At 37.8% G+C, this 14,628-nt stretch overlaps 1 protein-coding gene across 10 annotated transcripts in view; it reads right to left on the bottom strand.

Annotated features, from left to right (window-relative positions):
* The window catches only part of LRRC4C (leucine rich repeat containing 4C), a 1,238,963-nt gene that overhangs the window by 489,402 nt on the left and 734,933 nt on the right, over window positions 1–14,628 (bottom strand). For all 10 annotated transcript variants that reach the window (XM_082343760.1, XM_082343757.1, XM_082343756.1 and 7 more), the window contains exon 4: window positions 7,442–7,578. The gene's annotated coding sequence lies outside the window, so the exon portion shown is untranslated. The remainder of the gene's footprint in view (window positions 1–7,441; window positions 7,579–14,628) is intronic.

Genomic DNA, 14,628 nt, shown 5'->3' with positions numbered 1-14,628 from the left:
CAAGGTGTACCACGTGAAAATATCATCTTTCTTGTTCAATGTGTTATCCCTATTCTTCACCGAAAATCATATAAAGTAGAACTCACCCCACTTCAAACTTTGCTCTTTCCTTTTATTTTACAGAACTAGGCACTCACAGAGAGCTCTTCATCCAAAGAGCAAGACTTTTATGATAAAGCCAACCAAACAAAAACCAGGATGCTTTTTTTAAAACTTGATCCTGTAAATACTCAATATTTAAAAAGCTCCCCTAAGGCTACCGCTGCTTTATCAAATACAGAAGTCAAAGTTTATGTCCTCTGAGTGTCTATGACATAAGTCAGAAAGATCTCTTTTCATCTGTCTACGATGAGTAGAACTCTTTTGCTTTCGCAGGAGGCCCCTTGCCGTGCATTAAACATGACTGTTTCTGTCCCATCAAGATTCCTAGCATCAGGGCTCTTGTTGGTTTCCCTAAGCCTCTGGCATCCCCTGGTCCAGGACCGAAATGCTAGAGAGTTTGTTAGCTGTGATTCTGACTTTCTGCCAAGGGACTTTTATATGTGTGCATAAAGTTCTGTCCTTAGGTAACTGAAAAGCCATTGTTTATGTGATGCCCAGCCTGTTAGACTTTACAATAAATTGATGAAATTCAGAGCTTCTCCATGGGCTATGTTTAAGGATAGATTTCATGCCTGTCTTAAAGGACAGTGATGTTAAATCATCTTGTTACCATATGTTGCTATTTTTTTTAATTCATTTTAGTTATTTGTTTTTTTCTTGTGTGTGCTGGGATGAGTGGGATTGACACTTCACTCACAGACCGCCATCATATGTATATATATATAAAAACATGAAGCTATGGTGGTTGGTATTTAGAGTTAGAGCATGTATGATGAGATAGAGGGGGCACTTGATCTTAAATATTTAAAAGTATATGCGTGAAGAATGATGCTTATCTCTGCTCTTCTCCTACCCAAGTTAGAAGAATAAGCACCTCGGTTCATTTGCAGGGATAGGGTTCACATAAAGAATTCTCTAACTTGGTAAAGGAATGTGCAGAAGTGTGAGAATACATTACTTAGTAATGTTATGGAACTCCCCTTCTGCCGAGCTTTTGGAAAATACAGGACAGATTATTTCCCAGCAGTTTGAAGTGCTCGCTCCCCGTCTGCTAAACGCCTAAAGCAAGTCATGTATGATGAGTAATGTGCTCCAATAGGCACTAGCAGCAAAGATGAACAAGACACTGCCTTGTTCCGAAGAGATGAAAGATACCTTTCTACCTTATATATTATAGTTACAGTAGCCTTTCCATTTTAGCACTGTTAATGGTTTGCAGATAACTTGATAGTTAGGTCTATATCATAAATATATATGTGCTCTGCCCTCCTTGGTGCCTAGAATAGTGTTTCACATGTTGGAGACAATGTGCCAAATTAATTCATTTAGCGATTATTCCTTCATTCAATAATTATTTGTAAGCTTCTACTGTGTAAAGTAATCATCTCTTTGAGATGGGTTTGCATGTGTTCCTACCCAAATACGGGGGAACAGACTTAGTGAAAGCTTGAGTGTTTTTGTTTGTCTGTTTGCTTTGTTTTGTTTTGTTTTACAGCTGTATGGTTCTACCTGAATTATTATTTTTAAAATTTAACCATAAAAGCGGACCCATCGAAATATCTTCAAAAATGCCTCCAAAGGATTCTACTTCCAGGAGGATAGTAAGTAGATGTAAGTAGACTTACATTTTCCTATTCACCCCATTAAGTACAGTTATAACCCCTGGACATTATATGTTAAAAGAAATATATAAGAAGAAGTTGAAAGGTGCAGAGTAGGAGACAGGCTGTCAAAGAAGCTTAGAGCCAAGTAATGACATGATGGTGAATTCCTGGGTTTTCCTTTTGCCTCATATGCCCCAGACTTGAAGTAGAAGAGACCAGAAACCCAGAAACGCTGACAGGTACAGACAAGAAAAGAAAGAAACAACAAAAGTCTCTTCTCTCTATCCTAAGGACAAGGAAAATGCAGTTTCGCAACAGGGAAAACTCTAAGACAATTCCTCTCTTATCCAGCTGAACACCTCCAAAAACATATTGCTTTATCCTTACCCAAGCCAGGAAAGCCCTAATGGGACCCTAGACTTTCACCTTCAACAAGTTGTGACAAGGTCCCCTAAACTCCCCACCAAGGTGGTATCAGAGAAGGCCAAGTAGGAAACTAGAACTTTTATGTCTGCCAGGTACCCACAAGGCCACCTTCCACCCCTTGCTTTGCTAGTGGAGGTGACATGCGGAGCCTGGATTTCTACCTCCAGTCAGCAGTAACAGGGGACCTTCTCTGACATACTGGAAATATATCAGATTTTGCCTCATGGAGAGTCAGGCCTTTCACTACTTCCCAGCAGGAACGAGGCCACTCTTCTGCCCATAGTGTCAGTGGTGGCCAAATGGGTAGCAGTTACACCACTCTCCTATTCCTCCCAGCCAGGGACATATCGGTGGATGTCTAGTGGGAGCTGGAACTCCTGCCCACGCTCAGAAGTAATGAGGAGGCCCCATCCACTCATGTGTCAACAGAGGCCAAGTAAGGAACATGAATTTCCACTCCCACCTGATGTAATTTACCCACCTTGCCCCTGCTGAAGCAATATCAGAAGAAGGCAGCTAAAAGTGAAGGTTTAAATAAGATATAGAGTCTCATAATATAATACCCAAAAGATCCAAGTATCAGTTGCAAATTATTCATTACACCAACAACCAGGCAGGTTTCAAATGGATGAAAACCTCAATAGATGCCAACGCCAAGAAGAGCAAATGGATGCCCATAAGCATGTCTTTAATGTGACTTAAGTTTCACATCTCATACAAAAATCAACTCAAGGTGGGTTATGAGTCATGCACTTAAATATAATAAAGACTATAAAATTTTTAGAAAAAAACACATAGAAGAAAACCTTTGGGGTCTAGGGCTAGGAAAAGAGTTCTTAGACTGGACACCAAAGCATGATCCACAAAGGGAAAATCTGATAAACTGGACTTTATCGAAATTCAGAACTTTTTCTCTGCAAATGAACACCACAATGGATATTACCGTATACCTGTCAGACAGACTATTACCAACAAGACAAATGCTGGTGACGGTGTGGAGAAAAGAGAATCCTGGTGCACTGTTGGTGGGGATGTAGATTGGTGCAGCCACTATGGAAGACAGTATGGAGGTTCCTCAAAAAATGAAAAATAGTACTACCATATGATCCACCTACCCCACTGCTAGGTGTATATACAAAGGAAATGAAATCGTTATCTTGAACAGGTATCTGCACTTCCATGTTCATTGCAGCATTATTCACAGTAACCGAGATATGGAAACAACCTAAGTGTCAACCAATAAATGAGTGGATAATGAAAATGTTATGTGTAACATATATAGATATATGAAATTTATTCAGTCATAAAAAGAAGGAAACCCTGCCATTTATAACAACATGGGTGGACCTTGAGGGCATTATGCTAAGTGAAATAAGTCAGACAGGGAAAGGCAAATACTGTATGATCTCACTTATATGTGGAATCTAAAAACATCGAACTCATAGACACCAATAGTAGATTAATTGTTACCAGGGGTGGGAGGTGGGAGTAATAGACATTGGTCAAAAGGTACAAACTTTCTGTTACGAGATGATAAGTTCTGGGAATCTAAGGTACAGCGTGGTGACTATAGTTAACAACACTGTATTATATAGTTAAATGTTGCTAGGAGAGTAGCTCTTAAATGTTTTCACCACAACAACAGTAACAAAATGGTAATTATCTGAGATGAAGCATGTGTTAACTAACCTTATTATGGTAAACATTTCACAGCCTGTATATGTATCAAATCATCACACTGTGCACCTTAAACTTTCACAATGTTATGTGTCAATTAACTCTCAATAAAGCTGGAAAAAACCCACTATATATACAACCACCATATAATCTAGCAACTGCACTTTGGAGCAATGAAATGAAATCTTATGTTTACACAAAAATCTGTACATTAATGCTTCTAGCAACTTTGTAATAGCCTCAAAGTGAAACAATCAAGACATCCTTCAAAAGGTGAATGGTAAAATAAACTGTTGTATATCTTTACCATAAAATACTACTAGCTGGAAAAATAAAGGGACTGTTGATGCACCCAATAACTTGGATGAATCTTCTGAGAATTGGGTTGAGTGAAAAAAAGCCAGTCCCAAAATGTTACATACTGTGTGATTCCATTTACATAACATTTTTGTAATGACAAAATTATGGAAATGCTCGTGCTTAAGGAAGAAGTTGGGGATGGGAATGAAGTGGGTGTGGCTATAAAAAGGCAACAGGAGGGGCCCTTGTGGTGACAGAAAATCTCTGTTCCTTGTACGAATGTCAATATCATGGTTGTCTTATTTACTGTTCTATAGTTTTGTAAGATATTATCATCGGGGGGGATGGGAGAAGAGGACATGGGGTCTCTCCATGTTATTTCTTAAAACTACATGTTAATGTACAATTGTTTCACAATTAAAAAGCTTAATTAAAAAGTCAGTCATTAACAATATCACATTTACATATTTTACATCTGTACTACATAGCAATCACATGAATGCCCCTAGTTGATTTTCAGAAAAAGAGATTATGGCCCTAAGAGGAATGTTTTCCATTGCATTCTATTATAATCCACCATCCGATGCCACTCAATTAAGCCAGGAGCGGCACTGGACTAAAAGTCAGGCAAATCTTAGGTAAGTCAAAATCTGTCACCTCAGTGAAGAGACGAATCAAGCCAATCAGAGTCTCGCTTTTGAAAATTTAAACACACACACACACACACCTTTACACATAAACAAGGGATAAGCTATGTGCTCACTGTTAAATTGCTATCTCTCAGTTCAAATCCATCCTCCATCCTCCTCTATCTTGCTTTGAAATGCTGAGCCTGGGTCTCTGCAAAGCACAGTTCCCCTTTGCCACCTGATTCCCTACTTCTGCCAACAGAGAGAGCTAGAGGGAGACCGGAAAGTTGGAGGGGGAACTGTTCCTGACCTATACCCCACACAATAGTTGGTTCCATTTTGCATTTTTTCCTACACACCTAGAAACAGCCTAATCGCCCCCCTCTCCAAGTGATGTAACAGCACTAGCTGCCTGGTATCCTTTCCTCAGAGATGTGGTCCCACCTCTGCCTGTGGATTCGCTTCTAATTCGTCGGGCTGTTACATTGTCTCAACACCATTCCTCACAAAATTCTGAGTCCCAGATCTTTGCGGTCGCCAATTTAAGCTCCTGGGGCACTACACCAGCTAGCTAGCATAATTCTTCTTAGAGACATTAATCCCAGCAAGGTTGAGTCCTCCCTTCCCAAGCCTCTAAAGTTCCTGTAGCTTTCAGGCAACACCCCTACCCAAGACTGCTAAATTCCAGTTCTGTAAAGCCCCTCCTCCAATATTCTAAATTCTAATCATCTCAAACTCTTGCTTGTTGTTCCTGCAGCCAAAGTAGCCACTTCCTGCAACTTCTACCTCTATGACTTATCAGTGACCCTTTTCGTCTTTTTAATTCTCCGATATCTGGTAAATCATTCTTAAATTACATTTTATCTCTTAAAATAACCAGTGTGGTTTCTGTCTCCTGAGTGTAACCCAACAGAGGCAGGCCGTTAGCAGCAAGATTTGAAGGTGAATACATGGGAGGTGGCCAAAGAGGCCATGATAAGCTATGTGCAAGGCAAAATTATGAGAGAAGCAAACAAAAGAGGGGTAAAAAAAGCAACCAGAAGCCGACAGAGAGGAAGAGTTGGGGGGGTGGGGAGAGAGAGAGAGGAAGGAATGGAATATATGTTCAGAGAGAAGTTGAATTGCAAAAAGGATAAGTTCCCTGTTGCTTATGAGAATGGTACAGACATTTAAGAAGGTTCTAGAACTGTCTTTTCTTTTTCTTGTTCAAATTCTGTTTCAGTTCCAGCCCACACATGTTAACAGAATAATTCTCTTTTCACTTGAGTCACTCATGTGAGTCTTTCTTCCCTATAAACACAAGAGTAGAAGTAAAAGAAAACAACATCCTCCCTTTTGTATAAATAGAAGGACTAAGATATAAGGCAAAGAAAGGGGACCATCACATATACTTTAAAAAAAAACAAGAAAACAAGTGAACAAAAAAACAAGAGCTTCAGGTCTTTTTCTCTCTTTGTTGATTCATGTTCCTCTTGAGGGGCTGCTACCATATCTTTATCTTATCATCACCTCCTCATCTTTAGAGAGCACTTTACATGCTAGAAAACACCTCCATATCTATGTTCTTATGCGACTTTCCAAACAAAGTGGTTTTCCAGAAGACAGATAACATGTCTTCTATTTAGCTTAATCTACACAATGTGATGCACTTGATGCAAGAAAGAACACTTGTCTTCAGGAAAGCTCTTCAGTTATGAATTCAGGACAGACAGCTGTTATACAAGCAACCCGGAGAGAGCTAAATATTAACAGGAAAATGTAAGAGCAATTCCTCTTGCCCTGGTGCCAGGTTCTAATAACATTTCTACTTCACCCGTAAAACAGCAGGAATGATTCAAGTAAGTATTTGCCAATTAAAATGACAAGTAGAAATGTCTCCCTTGCCATAGATGGAGCTTGATAGAACTATGACTTGATCTTACTTTTTTTTCTCCTCAACACAGTGAAACGCCACAGATGAATGAACAGATTACTTCCATTTCGCAGAGCTGGACAGCTCCTATTTCTAGGCTCAAGCAGCCTTGATTGTTGATGATACAACATTTAGCTACGGACCATGCCACAGCCCGTGCCCTCAGCCCACAAACTGCCACTTGTATGAGTCACTTAGACTTTCATTCTTCCCCACTGGTTCATTCAGACAAGTTCATCTTTTGCAATAGCCAAGAGAAAATATTTTCATGCTGTCACCACATCAAGCTTTCCAACCTCACCAGGTTTTCAAAGGGAGAATAAAAAGCCAGTTACTTTTCCTAAACACTTTGTTCCATATCAATGAGCTAACTGCTGCCCCAGTTTCAAAGAAGGAGGGGGGCATCACCATTTGTCTGCTTGTTTCATTCTGAATCCTGGACAGACCAATCTGCTGCTCTTTCTACTCCCCGGGCAGTGCAAAGAAACATCTGTCCCAGGAACAGTTTGACTCGCACCCCTCCGCATAAATCACCACTAGTAAAAGTTTTATGAGGTGGGTACTTTTTCCCCCTGCTTCCTCCTTTTGTAATTGACTGAAGCCCAAATGAACAAGATGAAATGGCCAGACGTTTAACCATATGATGGCATCCACATGTGTACGTTTGGGAGAGAAGAGAAGCTGTCAGCTGTACCGAACGAACATTACAATCATCTGAAATGTAATTAAGAACCCCACAGTCAGTGAATCTTTGAAAGATCCTAACGAAGTAAATTACACCTCTCACTTACCTGTAGCAAATTGTCCATGGGCCAGTTTCCCTGTTTGTGAAACTTGAATCCAGTCAATTTACTGAGACTCCAAAGTGGTTTCAGGATGTTTCCATATTGTTAATCTACATAGGTTATCTCTGCTTTTCCAGTAACTCCTATATAAAAAAAAAATAAAAGGATATACTTAGGAATATATAATGCTCAATAAATGCTGGTGGATCAATTAGATTATAGCGCCCATAACTCACACTAAAAATATTTGAACATTTTATTATTTGTTTAATAGAAAGGTTTAGGAAGAAAAAATTTCTCTTTTAAAAACAATATTGCATGTTAATGTGGTTTTGTATCTCCAATTAACATCTAGTAGAAGCCCAGGTGAGTGGCAAAGGCTTAATAAAAGTTTATTGATTAGAGTCTCAATATAATACATTTCACTAAAAATTTCTTATTCTTGCATGCTCTGAGAAGGTGGAAAGGAATTTAACATTTGAGAAGTTACCATGGGCCTGGGGCTTTGTTTGTTAGTTACTATATATGTATACACTCATATATATATGCATATATATATATATATATGTACATATAATCTTATTCAATTAGTACAAACACCTTTCTAAGCACTTACTACCTATAATTCTCTGTCTGGCAAGTTTTTATTAGCCTCATTTTTCAGATCATAGGGGAAAGACTTACATATTGGGGAGATCAGATTTTAAGAATAGCTAAGCTGAATTCATTGCTCTTTCATCACTCAGGTGTGGGAGAGGACCATCAATTATTGTTTTGTTTTGTTTAAATAATTAATATCAAAACATTTTTTTGCATTGAATCTGTCTTAAGACAAAAGAAAAAGAGTGGCTTGGACATTGGGCTATGGTGACTTCCAAGGAAAAACTGATACTAAATTTCATGTCATTATGTATCATATAATTATGGTCAGATTCTTTAACCACATGCTTTTTATTTCCCCCATCACAACTGTTTTGGCCTAAAATTTCAGATGTCTATCTTGGATTCATGGGGCTCTTTTAACTAAATTCAACAAAATCATTTCATGCACATCTAAACCATATTACTTCTTGAACTCTCACTTGTATTAACTGGTTTATATTAAGAAACCATCAGTCATAGTGGTCCTCTCCTCCCAGTCTAGAAGGATCGTTATGACAGGAACAAAGAACCCCATGGACACCTTCTTGTTCTAGGAAATAGCCACAGAAAACCCTCTGCTCTCACACTAAACAATCCTTACTCTTTTGAACCCCAAATTTCTTACTTGTCCCCTTTAGCCAACCAAGAACTGGCGTCAAATGTATCAATTAGAAAGTCTCCCGCACTTCCCCTAATTCCATCTTAATAGAACACCTGCCAATTAGATACAGCCTCAGTATTTTCTCCTTTTACTCCATAAAACAGACGACCCTTTTCAACACTTTGAACTGTTGCTTAAACAAAAGTGACAGCAGAGGAGTCTTCCTTCCACAAACATATGAATAAACATCCATTGTTACGTTTGCCTCGAACTTGGTTTTGCTATTGTCATTCTGGGTTATTGTAAGAATTCCCATTAGGATAGTATTGTATTTAACGCAGAGAGAAATGTTTAAATTTGTTCGGCAATTTGCAGACTCTTCTTGGCACATGTTAAAGAAACATAGTAGAGTTTATATTTTAAAAGAGGAGGAGGACCCTGAATTACATGAGACAACAAATAACAAACCTAAGAAATAGACTAAGGCGTTGTTAGAGTTGCAGTTCTGATTCAATTTATTGAGTATCTACAAAACAGTCTATTTCATTGTTACAATTTTTAAAAGTAATCATTTATTGGAAATTCACTGTGTGCTAGGCACCAGTTAAGTAATTTACATGATTATCTAATTAATTTATGTGGGGAAAATTTTGTGCTTCAATGGAAAACTATATACATTGTCTACAGCACACCTTTCTGTTTATGTGATTCTATGGAAGAATTCTACAGAATTTACAACTCTGTAAAATATAAATAGCTATTAGCAGTACAAAATAATTCTTCTCTAAAGTCAAATGTTATTCTGTCTAGTAGAGGTTCAATTGACTTCCCTCTTCACTGTGCAAGAAGCTAGTTTTACCTCCTTAGCACATTAATTTCAATATTCTTGATCTATAAATGTGTCTTTATTTTGGATTTTTCTCTTAACTGGTTGTAACACTCCTGGTTCTTTCATTGATTAATGAGTTATGTAAAATATTTTACACTTGATCATTTTATATCTGTGTGAGAGTCATGAATTTACCTTTTTTGAAATGATCTTTTACTATTTTTTATAAGATTCTATGTGGGGTAGATATTGTTGAATACATTTTACAGCCAAACTGAGACCCAGCAAGATCACATGATTTGCCTGAGGGTCACAAACATCCACTGGGAATTCCTGACTCTTTGGCACGGTGCTACATACTGGGAGTGCAAAGCTGAACAAGGCTGTCTCTATCCTCAGGGTCAAGGAGACCAGAGTAAATCTTTATTGAGGGTTGCCTACGTGTAAGGCGCTTCCAAAGACATCCAGGAACAAAAAACATTTGATAAATCTTCACTATCGAAAACTCACCACTTAGTATATGAAATACTGAACTGAAATAGACTCAAACAGTGTGGTACTTCTCACTATCTGAACTCATGCTATGAACTCTTAATAACTAAATTCAGGAATCAGGTAGATTTGTATAGGGAAAGATACCCAATTGCTATCTTTTAATACTCAAAGTCACCTTGTGATGTAGACATTCTTCCCATTTTTACAGATAAGAAAAATGAGGCTTAGAGAAGTGATGTTAAAAAAAAAATCACAGCACGTTAGAATAGAAAGAGATAGCAAGATCACATAGCCCAAATGCCTCATTTTATAGCTGGAAAAGCAGAGCTCGGAGAAACAGAGGGATTCTCTTAAATCTCTCACCCAGCAAGGAGCAGGGTCTGATTCAACATCCATCGCTTTTACCTTCTCATACATCTTTCCACTTATCTGGGACTAGTAGCTAGGAAAATGGGCCACATATCTGTCAGAATCAGGGATAAAAGAGAGGGGAAAATTAACACTTGCTTAAGACCAGCAGGGAGCCCCAGGGTCTCTTTCCAACCTCTCTTACCTCATTATTTTTCCCTCCAGATGATCTGAAGTTTTCTGTCTCAATTCACTTCCCTTTCTACTTTAATATTATCATTTTATATGTTTACTAATCTCCTACGAAAGCAATATCCAGCACTATCTTCAGTATTTCAAAAGAAGCAGTGACTAATATCATTTACAATAAGATAAGGGATATCTAAAAGATCAAGTGTCTTTGTGGCTGGATTTAAACCAACTCAGAGGCAACCATGTTTTCTAATATCAGTCTGGAGTGACAACAGAAGTAGATAGCAGACTGCTTAATAAGAATATGAATAACACACTGTGCCATTAAATCCATGGACTCTGTTCAGTAGAAAAAAAAAAATCAAATTATGGGGTTCATGGGATAGAAAGAAAATGCTGGAGGAGTCTTTGGTGGTGAAAGTTTTGGGAAGCATTTGCCTATGTTCTACTGCTGCCCATGAAGTTTGACGATCTCTACAGATACCCACTGTCCTGGACAGCGTTGCACTTAAGTCACCTTTTGCTCACAAATTCAGGTATAAGTTCCTACTGTCAGTACCAACAGGAGGACAGCAGTGATTTCTTATTATCCCCCTTTGCAGAGTGTGGCTGGAAATGTGGGCAGATCTCAGAAGCTTGGGCACATTAAACTACCTTTTATCTGCTTATAGTCCCACATTCTAAAAACTTTTGAGACTACATCCTCACGACTGCTAAACCGTAAAATCAAGCAGATCCCATAGTTTCCTTTTTTCTTTTCCTTTTTTTTTTCTGCTCACCTCTTCCCAACTCTTCTTGTCTTCCCTTCCCTCCTCTACTCTCCCTTCTTCTCCCATTTTTGTCCTCTCCCTTTCCTGATTTTTCCTCTTCTCCATTGGAAAAGGTATTTCTATGAGGTCATAGGTATCTAATGAATAGGCTTATACGATATCACCTCTCAACAAGCAGCAAAGAGAAAGCCTACCAGTTATTAGCAACCCTTAAAAAGTGAGAGGACCGTGTCACACAAGCTGCAATGGGTCACTGTTTGTTAGGAAAAATGCAACACATTTGTCCTGTGATGATGGGTTTTTCTATTTTTTCAGCCATTCACAACACACCTGTCACATTGGCCTGATTTTGTTTCAGGTCTTCACACCCTCCAGAGACTCTCCCTTAGGAAATTTACAACCTTCTGTTCCTTTCCAAGCCATCAAAATTCTAATGGAGCTGTGTTCTATGTAAACCTATGCTAAGTTCAGTCATTATGCAGATGTCCAAGTCTATTGAAGGTTTCCACCTAAAAGTGTTATTTCCCTCTAGAGTCAAAGGTACTTGGATGAGATGTTGATCTCTTTGTTAAAATACAATCCATATATCATGAGGCCACCAAATTTGTTGAACTTCTGCCAGGAAAACAGGATGCCCCCAGAGAGGTTGGCGAATTGAACAGTGTTGAATTGCAGCTTGTATTTAAAATGAATTGATGGAAAAAAACATTCTAAAAAAAACTTAACTTTTTAATTAATCATAATCTCCCACCATTATGCATTTTAAATATTTTTGCTGTTGTTTTCCTTTAACAAGCTCTATTTGGCTACCTCTGAGTTGCCAGAAAAACAGTGTAAAAGAATATTCGTGTGTGTGTGTGGTCCCATATAATCCTCAAGACAATTTAAAAGTCTCTATCTAGAATGCATAATTTTAAACATTTACAAGCTGATGTTTAGTGAAGTTACAAGGTACATGACCAAGACCACACATCTAGTTACTTGTTTAACAAGTGTTAAAACCTAGACCTTACATCAGCCTCCATGTTCTTTTCTACTTCCACCACAGGTATTTTCTCTTTAAAATGGTTAGTCTAATGATTGGTCCAAGTTGGACTCCGCTCATGTAAATATCTCTAAGTGTTTAAAGTGAATACCTTCTACACAAAGTAAGATGCTTCAAAGAAAATAATGTCGCATCTAAAGGAAATAGGGAAGCTACCATTTAGTCTTGTAACCAGTTATATCTATGATATTAATACAGTTGGGTTAAGGGAAAATTGCAAAGTTAAGATATATTCGATGATAAAGTCAGATTTTTCAGACAGAAGTAGGTTGCAAGTTGATATTTCCTTAGGTGCACTCAATCACTGTGGTCTTTCCATATGTCTGAATCAAAGAGCTAGTGCTTCCTCTAAAAACTAAACCACATAATTAAAATAAAGGAATTTACCTTGTAGTAAATACTAGGCTGGGAAAAATATTAACTATTCCTTATATATGTTCTTCATATAAAAGGAAGAGCAAAGTTTTGGAGTCCGACAGGGGGCAGATGTGGCTTCAGACTTCTAGTATAGAGTTTATAGCACCTATCCTCCACCCCTACCCACCATCCTGGTTTGATATGAGAATTAAAAGAACTGCTTTTAGTGTGACATCATACTGCTTAAACACCAGTTTATGCTTAAGCTCATAAATAGTTAGAACTCTTCTTATCCCCTTCCCATTTGGCTGTAGATCTGTCTTAGGGATCCACTCTAACAAGAGCCCAATTCTCTTTCTCCAGTCGTTCATTTTGCCACATGATGTTGTCGACCCTGCAGAGTACAACACAGAGCAAGAGTAAAGGGAGGTGAAGATGCAGTGATTCTCTCCTGATTCTTAAAGTCCAGAAAACACTGACACTCCCACAGGGCTCAAGGCCTGATGTTAATACATGCTATCCTCTCTTGCACATTTGACCACCCCCTCTTTCAAATCTGACAGTTGCTGTGTGCCCATTTACTGTGATTATTCCAAAAATATATATTTTCACCACTTAAGTGTAAACACATACTTTATAATGAAAGCCAAAGCAGAGTCACTAATGCTAACGACTGAATCTTTGCAAATTATATTCCAACAAATAATAAATTTAATAGAGAATCATGAGACCCAAAGTGCTAACCATCAGGAAGAGGGAATGTATCATCTTCTAATATTGTTTTATTGAATATAAATGAATAAAGGGATCTTTTATTGTATTTGTGTCATCAGCATTCCAAATCTCAATGGGATTTTTGACATAAACATACAATCAAGAACTGAGTTATTATATTTATAATGACAATATTCTATCTGATATCTTCAATCAGAAACATGACAAATAATCACAATTCATATAACTCAATAACAAATGTGCTGATATATTGATTTCAAAAAAGAGACTGATGTTAGTATCTTTCATTCATTTCTATTTTCTGATGTTTTGAAACAAAATCTAAGTTTAAATATGCTTATGGTACTCTAGTTAGCTGTTCAAGTCCCACCTGCCCAGAAAAACATCAAAATAAGATGTGCAGGGTATATGATTATGCTACATCCAACAACTGGTTCAGCTAGGTTTTCAGGATAAGCTTGACTTTAAGGAAAATCATGGGTATTTTTTTCATTCATTCATTCTTGTAGAAGCAAATAACTTTACAGTCATCTGCACTCATTAGAAAGTCATATGGCCTTGTTCAAATCCAGGTGGCAATCACTGACTTTGTCACCTTGAGATAGTTTACTTTCTGAGTTGTTTCCTCATCTGCAAAAGGATATAATGGTATTTTCCTAAAAATCTTGTTTTAATATTAAATAAGATAACCTATGGAAAGCAAAAAGCACTACTTCTGACATGAGATAAATGCTAAGTTAAGGGTAGCTATTATTTTTCACTAATCCACAATGCCTTTTTGGAATGCCTACTAAATGTTAGGCAACATATGGATAAAACAGCAATCTTCTGAGTTTGATTGTTAATCGTCTATGTGTCAACTATGACCCCTTCTTGTCATACACAACCCCAACCCCAAACCCCAAGCACAAAGACACCAGAGAATTCTCAGAGAGCAGCAAAGAAAGGAATCCATATTCAGGAGTCACCTCTTTAAATCTGGTTGAAGGAAAGAATGATGAAGCACCCATATTAGAGGCGAGTCCAAGGATAGGCAGTATGTGTTTTACACAGCCTCACTCTTAGCATTTGCAGTTACCCAATGAATGGAGGCCAACTTTCAAATAATTGAATATTTCAAAGTTACCAATAAAGCTAAGATATTGTTAAAGATAGCCATTTTATCAGCTGCATAATAGC

This window comes from Balaenoptera borealis (assembly GCF_965194805.1).
Source record: "Balaenoptera borealis genome assembly, chromosome: 11".
In the NCBI taxonomy this organism is placed as follows: Eukaryota; Metazoa; Chordata; class Mammalia; order Artiodactyla; family Balaenopteridae; genus Balaenoptera; species Balaenoptera borealis.
This window is presented reverse-complemented; position numbering and strand designations above follow the sequence as displayed.